The sequence below is a fragment of the Ambystoma mexicanum genome, chromosome 6p, assembly GCF_040938575.1.
Source record: "Ambystoma mexicanum isolate Mex_15411 chromosome 6p, UKY_AmexF1_1, whole genome shotgun sequence".
Lineage (NCBI taxonomy): Eukaryota > Metazoa > Chordata > Amphibia > Caudata > Ambystomatidae > Ambystoma > Ambystoma mexicanum.
Genome location: NC_090935.1, coordinates 915,472,358 through 915,484,928, shown reverse-complemented (window position 1 = coordinate 915,484,928; position 12,571 = coordinate 915,472,358). Strand labels below are relative to the sequence as shown.

Here is a 12,571-nt window from a genome sequence, read left to right as displayed (position 1 = left end):
AATGATGACTGACATCCTGGGATGTACCAGTGCCTCCTTTAATAAGTTCCTTACACATTACATCAGGTACATAAGACAGGTACACATAAGTTAAGGGCAACATGCACCGGCATCCTCTCTGAGGGTCTACATCTCCAACTGACACTCACAGATCACCACTCATACACCAACATCCTCTGAGGCTGCATTCTCTGTCACTCACTCCAACATTGCATGCATTCTACTCAGGCCCAGGGGAAGCTTAGTCACTACAGACAGCTACAGTGAGCACCGCTCGCTCTCCTGGAGTCGTGCGGCGAGTAGCTCCACTCTTTCCTGGTGGCAGCCACAGAGATCACTGCTCGCTCTTCTGGAGTCCTGCAGCGCCCGGAAGTGGTAGATGTGGCTATCTTAGGGTTTTTGACAATGAGAGGGACTCAGAGTAGTTATGTGGTGGTGGTGATGGACGTCTTGTCCAAGTGGCCAGAAGTATGTTTATTAAAGGAGATCAGTGCCAGGAGGACTATCCAGTTTCTAGAGGCAGTGGTTACGTGTGAGGGATTCCCTCTGAAGAGCATTTCTGATAATGGTCCACAATTTGTTGGCAGTGGGTTTGCACAGTTTTTGGAAGAGAATTGTATTCGACATTCGACTACAGCATTGTATCACCCTGAGGGGAATTCAGTTATTGAGAGGTTTAATAGGACAGTGATGGATGCTGTGAGAAGGGCGTCAGTGTCCGGGAAGGAATGGATATGTGCATTGATGGAACGTGTATTCCAGTATAGGTTGGTGCCACATGATACCACAGGGGTATCACCATTTGAGTGTTTGAAAAAGAGCAAGCCTAATAGTAGGCTTTGTCAGGGGTGGTTGAGGAGATCAAAGGTTGTGAGTGTGGGCGATAGGAGGCTGAGGAAGAGGATGATGGAGATGGGGGGAGAAGGCGATGAGAAGATATGATGAGCGGTCCTGTGTGAGGTTTGTGCCGATGAGCCAAGGGACAGTGGTGAAAGTGAAGTTGGGAAGGAATGTACAGAAAGGAATGTCAAAGTATTCCAAAGCCATGTTGGTTAGAGAGGATCTGGGGAATTCTGTGCGACTTGATAATGGAAAGGTATGGAGTAAAGAGAGAGTGCATCAGGGTCTTTGTACATTTCTTGCCAATGACACGCCTTACTTTATATAGGCACAGCCAGAGAATCTCTGCAAGTGCTGCTCAAAGCCTGGGTTGACGTGGATGGACAATATAGTGGAGGCCAATTTACATATCTGATGAGTACCTGCAAAGCAAGAAAGATGGCTTCATGCAGACTACAAATCTGAAGGGCTGGAAGACACGGATATCCAAATCAAATGTCAATATGTTATCTGAGAGTCAATGTCGAAGGCACAGGTAACCAATGATTACAACATGTGTGCCTGTCTAGAGTTTCTTTCAAAAGTAGGCAGTTTGGTTGTGCACTTTTGTTCAACCAGTTTTTTTTGTTAGTGGTCCCGCCATGACTTCCCTCCCTACACCACGCCCCACCTGCCTGCCACCATGTATAAGGTGGATTTCACAAAAGGTGTACAACCAAACCGTGGACTTCAAAAGAAAGTGTTATAAAAAAAGGTATAACCTACAGACCGCCATATATGCAGCAGACTATTTTCCTTTTCTAATCTCCGATTGTGATATTTATCGCTTGCTTGTACTCATTAAAAATCATGAGGATAAACTGTACACAGCATAGGCCAACTGAAGTAAACACGTCTGGACACGGTTGACTTTAACCTCACTGAAGGACTCGAAGAATTATCTAAAAAATAGTAAACCGAAAGTGAAGCATTTTTGGAATATTCTCAGATGTCCAGAGGTTGATGGTGTCAAGCCCACAGAGCTTCAGATGGAGCCCATGCTTTCCCTTTGTGATCAGGATGCCTGGAAAGTATCAAATACTATCCATCGCAGTTCTGTGGAGTGCTCCTGGTGATATTTGAATATTAAATATTTAGGTTCCAGAGCAATGAGACTTTCCAAAGCTAAGAAGGGTTTTCTTAAACTGGAGTTAGAAATGGGAGAGAGAGAGAAGCCTCTTCCTGGCAGCTGCAATGTGATCCCAACTGTATAACCCACAGAACACACATACAAACATCTGTGTTCTAGGTGATTTGTAAAAACATGCCTGAAGATAAGAAGGCACACTGTTAGAGAAGTCTAGACATGGGTTAATAAGTGCTTCCACTATTGCAGATTTATTATTTGCATTATGGCAAAGTACGAATGGGCATATTTGTTAATTTGCCAGAAGCAGATTTGAATCATTTTGGCCAAAGGAGACATAGCCATGTCCATACCAAAGATCATCATAAGGTTTTAAACAGGAGGCTCAGGAAACAGGGGCTTATGGAACACATGAGGCAAGACTGAGCCATCATTTAGGAGGGAAAACAGGGTGTCCCATACCTTTGAGAGTTTGAAGCAGAAGTTGTTATTGTTATTGTTATTTTGCATTTATATAGCGCCTTATATACCATTGGTATGGTCTGAAGGCGCTGGTAGGTTGAACGCCCTCGGGAACCGAAGTTCAGGTCAGTATAGAGAGTAGAGGGAGTCCAAAAGTGCGTGTGCGCACTAGGTATGTGTGCAGCTGGTGCGGAAATCGAGTGGTAGCTGCTTCTTAGTTGTAGGTGATGTGGTTGAGAGGTCAGGAGTATGTGTTTGCTCTGGTCGGTTTTACCCAGAACGAGTGTGGCTGCGTTAGGCCTGAGGAGAACGCCTGGCTGGGGGGTGTGAATCCAGCAATGATTACTTAGAGTGATGTGGAGTAAGAGGGAGATGTGGATATGAGAACAGTTATACCGAATGGTGTCATAGTATCTCTGTGTTCTAGATGAGTGGTGGTGTAAGAGGGAGAGTAAGCGTGGGGTGTGGTAATGATGTATGTTTTCAAGTGTTTCCTTCATTCCAAAGCATATTTAGCATCGTCTGTTGTACATATTCGTCCGTTCCTCATATTCGTCCGCTCCACACATTCGTTCAGTCATTATCATCGTCTAGTTCACACCCTCGTACACTTCTAAATGCTGCTGGGAACAGTTCTGAATTCAACTTTCACAGAGAGGCTATTGGGTGCAACTTTCAAGTGTAACTGGGTATACTTCTAAAATGCTTTTGGGTACACTTCTAAATGCAGGTGGGAACCGTTTTACAATCAGCTTTCAGATAGGCTATTGGGTGCAGCTTCTAAATGCAATTGGGTGTATTTCTAAAATGCTGTTGGATACACTTCTAATTGCAAGATTATCAATAATGTCAGCTGAGAGCAATGAGGAGAAAGAGTGGAACACAGGGAGGCCAGCATGGACTTGAGAATCATTAAATGGTTGCGAGGATGAGACCAAACAGAGGAGAAGAGGCTAATCAAATAGGCTTCACGCTCAGTCCAAAGCATTTGTGAGAGCAAAGAGCTATCTTTTTAGGAAGAAATATGAGGACGAGAGTGGGCTTCATGCCAATGGTGCAGGCTAAGGTACATGGTTGTCCGCAGATTTTGGATAGCTATGGAAATCAATAGGCATGTAGGAAAGGGAGATGTCGGTACCAAATTGAATTTGAGGAATGGCAATTTGCTTGCGTTAGCAAGAGCTGGAGATAAAGATTTAAATCAGGTAATTTTGTGATTTAAGGAGAAAAGGGGGTGGAGGAAGGACAGATAAGTGAAAAGTAGAAGAGTGGTCAGAGGCTGACAAGTCAAGAGAGGGGGCAAGAGATGGGTGTGAGGACAGAAAGACGAGATTGAGTGAGTTTGTAGAGCTCGGTCATCTGGAAGAGGCTGATGCCCTCCGAAGATACGACTGGAAATTCAGTGATCAGAGATTTGAACAGGACATCAAGATACTCAAAGACGAGGTTGATGGCGCTATTAACCCAACATGCTATGATAACAGTAAAAAGTGTTCACACATGATGTTGAGTGTTCAGAAGGAGCAAGAAAGTCAGAAGGGGACTGCAGATCACAAGGCCAACACTTCCATCTTTCTTAGATGAGGAAATACCGGTAAAAGTCCCACAAGACATCAGTCATCTCCGCGATTACCTAGCCATCATCCAGTCCTGGATGTGGACTGCCTACCTCCAACTTAACCAATCCAAGGCAGAATTTATCCACATCAGTCCCACCTCTAAACAACAATTTCTACAATCCGTAGGCTTCATCACTGACAGCAGCCTGTTCTTCCAGAAACACATAGCTGACAAGGCCCAAACAACCTGGCTCCAAATCTCCCCCCTTTCGCAAAACCAAACCCTTTATCCCTGTGCAGGACTTCTGGAGTGTACTGTAAGAGCTTGTGGTTTTGCTCATCAATGGGGGAAATGCCCTCCTGTTAGGGTGCTCACTTGGCTCCTCTAAAAGCAGTCCACCACTCTGCAGCATGTCTAAGTACAAGTCGGAAGAAATTCGACCAAATCACCCCCATTCTATGCAAACTACATTGGCTTCCTCTCCATGCCAGGATACTGTTCAAGACTGCATGTACCATCTACAAAGCAGTCGCGAGTAGCACACCAGAGGACCTCGAAGATAAACTCCACATATCTGGCAGCACACACTCCTCGTACAGCAAAATTCGACCAACCGGGTCGGATCACAACTCGTCTGCAAATAGAGGACCCGCAAACAATCCATCTCTTGTCATGCACCCACACTCTAGAACTCTATTCCAGTATTGGATCAGAATGACCCCACAATTCTTCAGTTTCACAAATCTCTAAAAGCGTAGCTTTTTCAACACCACCTGACCAAGGCCTAATCCCAATCAACACACAATCGCAACTCACATTATGGCACTACTATTAAAAGATTGCAGCCCGAACGCTAGCTACCCACACCATGTACATCGCTGCGCTGCTCTCGAGTAAGGTCCGCAATAAAACAAATAATAAAATAAGTGGAATGAGAAAGGGTAGCAGAGTCAGTGTGTAAGACTGCTAGAGTTGCCATGTCATGCGAGGGAATCGATGTAAGCCAGCACAATAAGATGGAGGTGGTGGGAGTTAAAGTAATCAGTAATAATTGAGGCAAAGAAATTGGACACACAAGATCAGTGGGAGAGTAGGAGGTGGCTGAGCAAAGATGGGTTGCTGCTAGTGGGAGATGAGAGGGGGAGATGGGATTGGAGTGATTAGGTGGAGCATCCAGAATGTCATGTAGGGCAGAAAGGTGGTTTGGGATAGGGTGGGAACGGCAGGGAAGGGAGCAGTTGAGGCGGTCATGCAAGTCAGTGCATGGATTCCCTAGGCGAACTGTACAGAGAGGGTCAGTTTATCCAGGAGCATGGGACAGGAGACTATCAGAAGATAAGTGACATAATTTAGCTGGTATTCACAGGGAAGTGCAAAAGGGTAATGCTTACTAAACCAAAAAGAAATAGAGCAGCAGGAAGTACGACATGGGGAATTTATATTTGCCTGACCTTTTCTGGAGAACACCACCAGGCTAGAATGGCCTGTGTTGGGCAGGGCCCTGGACCCATGATTTATATGCTTTTAATAGGCTTACACTAGTGGTGACATAGCTGAGAAGAGATCGTTTTCCAGTTTTGCAGTCAGTCAGCTGACAATGTTGACTGCCTCATGGAAAGCTTTTGGCCCTTGACTACAAAGGCCCTGATTGGTCAAGAGCATTTCCATCAGGGCCTTGGGGGAGCTTTGTTTTTGATGCAGGGACCTCAGATGATGGTGAGGGCTCTCTGGAATGGCAGGCGGTGGCAAAAGAATGGTATTTTCATTTGCCGTCATGTAATGTCACATGATCCTTTGTTAGCCAATCGGAATCAGCAAGAGGGCTTCCACTAAGTCGTTAGGCCTATAGGGAGTAAACATAAGGAAGACTTGGGTATCATTGGTGTAGAAATAACATTCTTCTTTGAAACTGCATAGGGAACAATTCAGGTTTCTTTAGATACCAATCAAACAGCCTAAAGACACTGCACTCCAATGGGGCTCACTTAACAAGAAAAATATTTTCTAACATATTCTGTTACCACTCGTTCATGGTTAGAATGTATATTCTAAAGGAGGGCAGGGTGGGCCCCACGGTTGTAAAGTTAAATAGTAATTCAGATTGCTGAGTTAATCGGAGCATGCCTTCAAACCTTGGCACAAGGTTACGTAATTCACAGAAAAAAGAGAACAAGAAGGAATCCTAGTTCAAGGTATGCTCGTGCTGTGCTCTTATCGAAAAGCTGCCAATGGTATTTATATTCTCATATGATGTTCTTTAGATTTCCAAAGAGGAATGAGGTTCAAAAGGAAAACATAACAAAGAGGTTGGAAAGAAAGTTATTTCCCTTTTATATTTTTCAAATGGTCGCAGATATCCACATCTTGGCACATGCCAAGTTTCATGAGCTTCCCATAGGCATTCAAGTTCTAATGTGGAAAAATACTGGTTACAACTTATTTATTTACATAGCAAAATGTAAAGGTGGGTAAATACAGATAAACTGACCAAAATACAGTAAATATGGATAAATACAGAAGCCAGAGCTGTCATTTGGCACTGTTGCAAAACGTGTTACCAAGGTAAAGAAGATAGAAAGGAGAGTTGCTACACACTGTGCATGTTGGATTTTTCTATCTGTACCCCACCACCCAAGCTCTACTGCAGGCAGCCCTTAACCACGCAGCTCCTTGAATGAAAGGGATGCCTGTTGGGGATTAGCTCCTCTCATTAAGAAACAAAAGGAGAGCTGGGGTGCACTGGTATCCTACCTTTGGTGCACCCAGCCTCTCCTTTTGTTTCATAATCACAGACTCTCACCACCACTCCATAGGCAATCTGCCAGCTGAGCTTGTAGCCACTGATTTAGGAACTACAAGGGGAGGCTAGGTGATACCAGTGCACCCCAGCTCTAGGGCTTGACACCCACTGCCTGGGAGCCAAGCGTGTGCCAGAGCCCCACCCCCAAAGGCAAGGGGGGGGCACTAAATTTGGTGTATGACCTAAGTACGGGTGGGTGGAGTACCACACCCACCCGTACTTATGCCACGTCCCCTAACTAGAGGCCCCACCCCTTGATTCTGCCTCCCACTAAAAACACTGGTGTTGGCCTGAATCTCAAACCACTCTGCAAACAGTCTGCCAAGCACTACCCACCCCAGGTCGATGACAGCCAGACAACATTTTAAATGAGACCACTCAGGCATTCATCAGCGCCAAGACAAACCAAAGCGCCAAACAAACCAAAACACTACCTATGCACTACAGGTCTTGACACAGGACTGCAGGTGGCAAGTCTTTACTCTTCCTTCCCACGGACTTGGGATATTACATTGTGCAAAATCAGGTTCTCGTCCATCTCAAAAGTATTTTAAAAGTGGTGCAAAGGGATTTTTGTCAAACTACCTACCTAAAAACTCATGACTAATGTGATGATCCTTCAGATAGCGTCACTTCTCCCCAGGGGGGAGCCCCTTTTCATGAGGCTAGGGAGGTGAGACCACTAACCAATAGTCCCCTTAGGGGTGGTAACATGTGGGAGGATCTCATGGATAGGGACTCCTCTCCTGGGCATAAGGACCTGATTGGGGGAGACAGCCCCTTTGAACCCCAAGACTGCAGGCTGATGGTAATGCCTATACCATCTAAACGTAAGCTCACGTCGTAAACTTTGTGTTATTGTAAAACCATCCTGATGTCATAGGTACAGGCACAAAGAAGGGCTTGGGAATGCTACAATCGAGCAGGATGAAGGCTCGATCAGCTGCTGTCAATTAGACTGACATTACACTGGGGCCGTCCCCGCTATTCAAACTGAACAGCAAAGAAGGACTGTGTTCTTCGTCGTCTTCTGACCCGTTCAGCAGTGGTCTGTGTGGCTCTGGTTTACTGAGAGCCAGTGTGAATCCAGGAGGAGTACCTGGCGAGCCAAGAGGCAGCTGTCGAGCCTGTTAGACTGAGCGTGGCCTCTGGGAGGCTGCAGTGAGGCAGGTCTTCGTAGTTGCAGAGATGAACCACAGGATGCCTGCGGAGCTTCTTGCAAGTTGGTGGGAAACTGGCACAGCAGAAGTGGAGAGAGGGGAAGGTGGTGACCTGTAGTGGGTGGACTGTCACGTCCGACAAATGCACCACGACCGCTTACCCTAGCCTAACACGAGGCCAGGTGGGCTAATGGACAGAGAGTGTGGGAGACTGTGGTGGTGGCGTGACCTGTCGTGGGTGGACCAAGCAGTCCAACAACTATGCCAGAACTGCAACGCATAAATGGCAGCAGAGAGAGAGGGGCCATGGAAGTAGCGTGGAAGCAGAAGCAGAAAGACTGGCCCCGTGACCACTGGCAAAACTGGCAAAGAGTTCCCTAGAAGAAGGTAACCGAAACAAAGGTAAATCCGGGAGGGGACCGGGAAGATTCGAGACTGTAAGATATGAAGATACTGAGAAAGTAGTGAATAATTGCTGTCCACAATTCCCTGGGCAGTTCCACACGAGTGTGGTGCTGGAGAGTCGAGAGCATCTCGGGGAGCATCTTCATCGTCCCAGTGGGGCCAACGGAAGATTATAAAGAAAGCGAAATGCAGTGAGAACTCATTGAAAGAACAGCAAGATTTGTTCAGAGCAGTTCGGTACTCTGGGAAATCAGCTAGAAGAAGAGAGTCATTCTCCTAGCCCAAGGAAGAACTGTTTTGTTTTGTTTGCGTCTCATAAGAAGACAGAACTTTATGGAACTTTTATTTTGAGAAAACCTAGACACTTGACATCCAGCAGAAGGGAGTCATTCTCCTGGATCACTAAGCAGAAACAAAAATGTATTATTGTTTGTTGCAGTGACATGGATACAGTAGGAGCAGGAGCGTTTTGACTGGGACGGTGCCTTTTGATTTTGACTTGCACAAAATTTCTGACAAGCACCCAAGTTTCTTTAGTTTAGGTAGGGAAACCCATTAGAGTTAAGGAAGATAGGCTTATTTTTCATTTGAATAAAAGTCTATAGCAATCGCCATTGCACCACTTGGTAGGTCTGCCCATTCCTTGTCCCCACACTAACCTAACCCATTTGATACTGCAAATGTGCATGTGTAGGAGGAGTAATTTCAGGTAGAGTACATGACCAAATCGACCTATTAAAATTCAAATGGCATCAAATGAACTGGTTGTCAGACGTGCTCGGTTTTCTTTGCTCGCCAGTATTTTGAAAATGATTTCCATAAAAGCGCTGTTATAGACGATAAACTGAGCTGGAGTACCTTGGCGCAGCATTCAGCATCGTGGAAATTGCCTTCAATTTGCAGTGTGGATCCAGTTTCCCGAGAGACTATCTTGGCTGTATTTATTTGCACTATAAATTATGCGCTGTTCCGCTCGCCTAGGTTTGAAAGTTCCACTGGGTGAGCAGATCTAAAATGCAAAGCTAGGCTTATAGCAGATGCACACTGCGCTGCGAGGCGGATGAGCAGTGTACAAAACAAGCTCCGCATGGGGGAAAGAGATTGGGGCTATTCAGCTCCACTTCCTAGGGAGGCTCTTGGTTTCTACTGCAAACTTTAATACAGAGGCATATCAGTGCGGCAGATGGATAGCCGTACAGACCGACTGATTACAAAGCCACAACATGAGTGTAAGGGCGTTTGTCAGTTTTTTGGCACAGTTCTTATCCTTTCTTTGTCCTTCTCAAACCCCAAGCCATGATGTCCTGTAATGACCTGGACACTGTCAGCATCACCTCTACTTACTGCAGGGCTACCAACATGATGCCTGTGAACGGGAAGCTGGTCACAGTGCTGAGAAAGAAGTCTCTTGCACACTCAACACAAGCTGCCAGGAGCAACTAAAGACACAACTCTAATTTTGAAGATATTTTTGTGTAGCACAAATGTGACTTCTTTGAGAATGTATGACTCGTTCAACCTCCAAGTATCTCGAGATGCACAGGACTCACAAGAAAATGTGTGATAGAAAAACGATGATCATGTCTAAATCAATGTCATTTCATTGATTCTCATGACTTCGTTTTTAGCCATGTCTCAGTCTAATGAGTCCCAGGCCTCATCACACTGCCTGTCACAATGCTCTATGTGGGCATAGGCATATCACTAGAATGTTGAGTGTGAGCTGCACGGGTGGGGGTTTTCCAGCATCCGTTTGCTCTCCTGGATATTTCGGCTGATGCAAGATTTTTCAGCAAGTATACTGGTGTTGTCAAACTCTGACTATACCAGGACTGTGCAAACCTGGGATATAGTAGGATTGTGCATGTTGGGGATATACTTCTATTGTGCAAACTCAGACTACACTGGGATTGTCCCTAAACTCCTCACTACTTAAATGTTGCAATTTTACACTTTCCACGCCTCTTCAGGCGACCAACCAGGTGTAGTGCACTTAACAGATTCGGACACTACACATTTATTATCAACACCAATTCAGTCAATTTTGCACTCCGCAACCCAGGGGCTGCTCATACGGCTAACATGCCCCAGTCCGTAGCAACCACAAAGAACAGTGATTTTCATGTCAACAGAGGTGAGCTGTACTTCTAGCCTGCATCCATCAACACCACAAGTTTCTGCATCTGCCTTCCAGATACTAGACTAAAACACTGTGACAGAGTTTTTTACAGAGCCGTGTTCAGTAAAGCCAATGTTATTGTCAGAAGGTCGCTATACAAGACCACTTTACATTTCATTATTATTTATTTTAATTTTTATAATGACGCAAACGCCCATAGGCCACAGAGCACAACATAGACAAACAATACAAACAATAGAAACACAGTAACAGAATAGCTGACTAAACAAGGACGCACAAAACAAAATAGCAAATAAAGAGAGATTCCTACTTCATTATTCATACTAAATTAGGGGTTACAAGAAATCCACTACCAAATTTGCATCAGATAAAGCTAAGGAAAATCATTACAAATGTATAAAAACAGTCGGGAGTTACTACTACCACACCCCACAGGTATACAGTCCCTGCTATCCTGGGTGCATCATTGGTCAATTTTGATCCTCTGAAGGAACTTAAGGTCTGCAGTTCTTATGACCCCTGGTCCAATCTTACGATGGAGCCAGGCCAGTACTTTGTTTCTAAGGGATTCCCTTGGTCCCGGCCCAGTTGGAGTCTCAACATTAGTAATAATGAAGTTACGTTGATCCATGATCATTCTTCCTAAGGTTTTATCAATGATCAGGGGCATGTGCGTTTTACCAACATGAATATTCCTGCACATGCCAAGTTTGGAGTAAACACAATGTAAATATGCCTGGACTGGCTCCCTCCTGCAACAGGCAATGTGGACACTCCAGTCTTAATGGCCGTAGATGGTCTCAAAGTCAGGGGATGAAATGTAGCTTCATGTGCTTTTACAGGTTTATCTTCCAGACGATGAACCAGATTCGCTGCATCCAGAGGCGTCTGAAAGGATTTATCCCTTGAACCTTCAATATCCTTGCTCTCACCGCCATTAAAGGTGGTGTTATTTCCTATAAACACAGGATTGCAGATTTCATTAAGGATCGTTTGACATCTCCGGTTTATCATATCAGGGTTCTGGTCCGTTCAGCAGGAATTGTCTGCATTAACAGGGTGAAATTGTAACGCAACCCAGGAGCAGAAATGTAATAAATGTTTGCATTGATAAAGCTCAGCTGTTATCCTACCCTTGACCGGATGCCATTGCATAGAGCTAATTTGAAAAAAAAGATTAGGTTGCTCATTCCCCACAGGCCCCAATGGAGACTGTAGTCGAGGCTCCAGGATATCTTTTTACCACCTTTTCCAATAAAGAATAAAAAGCAGAGTTGGGACCCGTATTGCATAGCAGTGAATGTCGTGTCGAGATTGACAGAATGAACAGTGGTGAACGAAGGTCAAGGACCCGCTTGTTTGAAGCGGAAGAAAAGCCAAATATGAACTTTGTTGTAAAAAGGGCATTGGCCCTACTGTGTAAAGACATAAGGAGACGGCTGACAGAAAGAGTGAATAAGAAGAGAGAAGGTCTGGCAGGCTAGTGAACTGGGCTGTATAAAAATTGGAAGTGAACCAGGAGAAGAGAATCATTCCTCATAAGACGAACCCAAAGAGGGGAGCATGAATTTTGGAATTATAACCATGTCCTAGCAGGAGAGTATACCACGCAAAGACAAGTGAAATCAAGTGTGTGAAGTGAACTGCAAAAGAGAACCCCAAGGAAAATTCATACCCTTAGGATTGTGGGTTACATTAAAGGCGAAAGAGAACCTGGTAGGAGAGTATACCAGGTACTCTGCAAGTTTGAAACCTGCATTCAAAATATGGTGCGGTGAAAGGAGAATCCCAAGGAAGATCCCTGTCCTTCGGATTGTAATAATGTTGCATAAGGTTTTTATATTGGGTACGCCTCTGGACCTCTCCACATTTTTGAGAAATACAGAAAGGCAACAACTGACCTTTTGTCCCAGAGTAGTGGGATGCCTACTCACGGAATTGGCTTTGATGGAGCTTTTGCATCTGTGGACTAACACTAGATGGTCATACAAAGAAATGAGCCCAGGCTGCAATCATAACAAAGGTGAGAGATTAGATAGAATCTTATTTTAGGACTTCAACACAAGCTTCAGCATACC

The 12,571-nt window shown here is 45.0% G+C and overlaps 1 protein-coding gene across 2 annotated transcripts in view; it reads right to left on the bottom strand.

The window, feature by feature from the left end:
* Positions 1-12,571, bottom strand: part of COMMD10 (COMM domain containing 10) — a 1,364,001-nt gene that overhangs the window by 620,856 nt on the left and 730,574 nt on the right. The window lies entirely within an intron of this gene.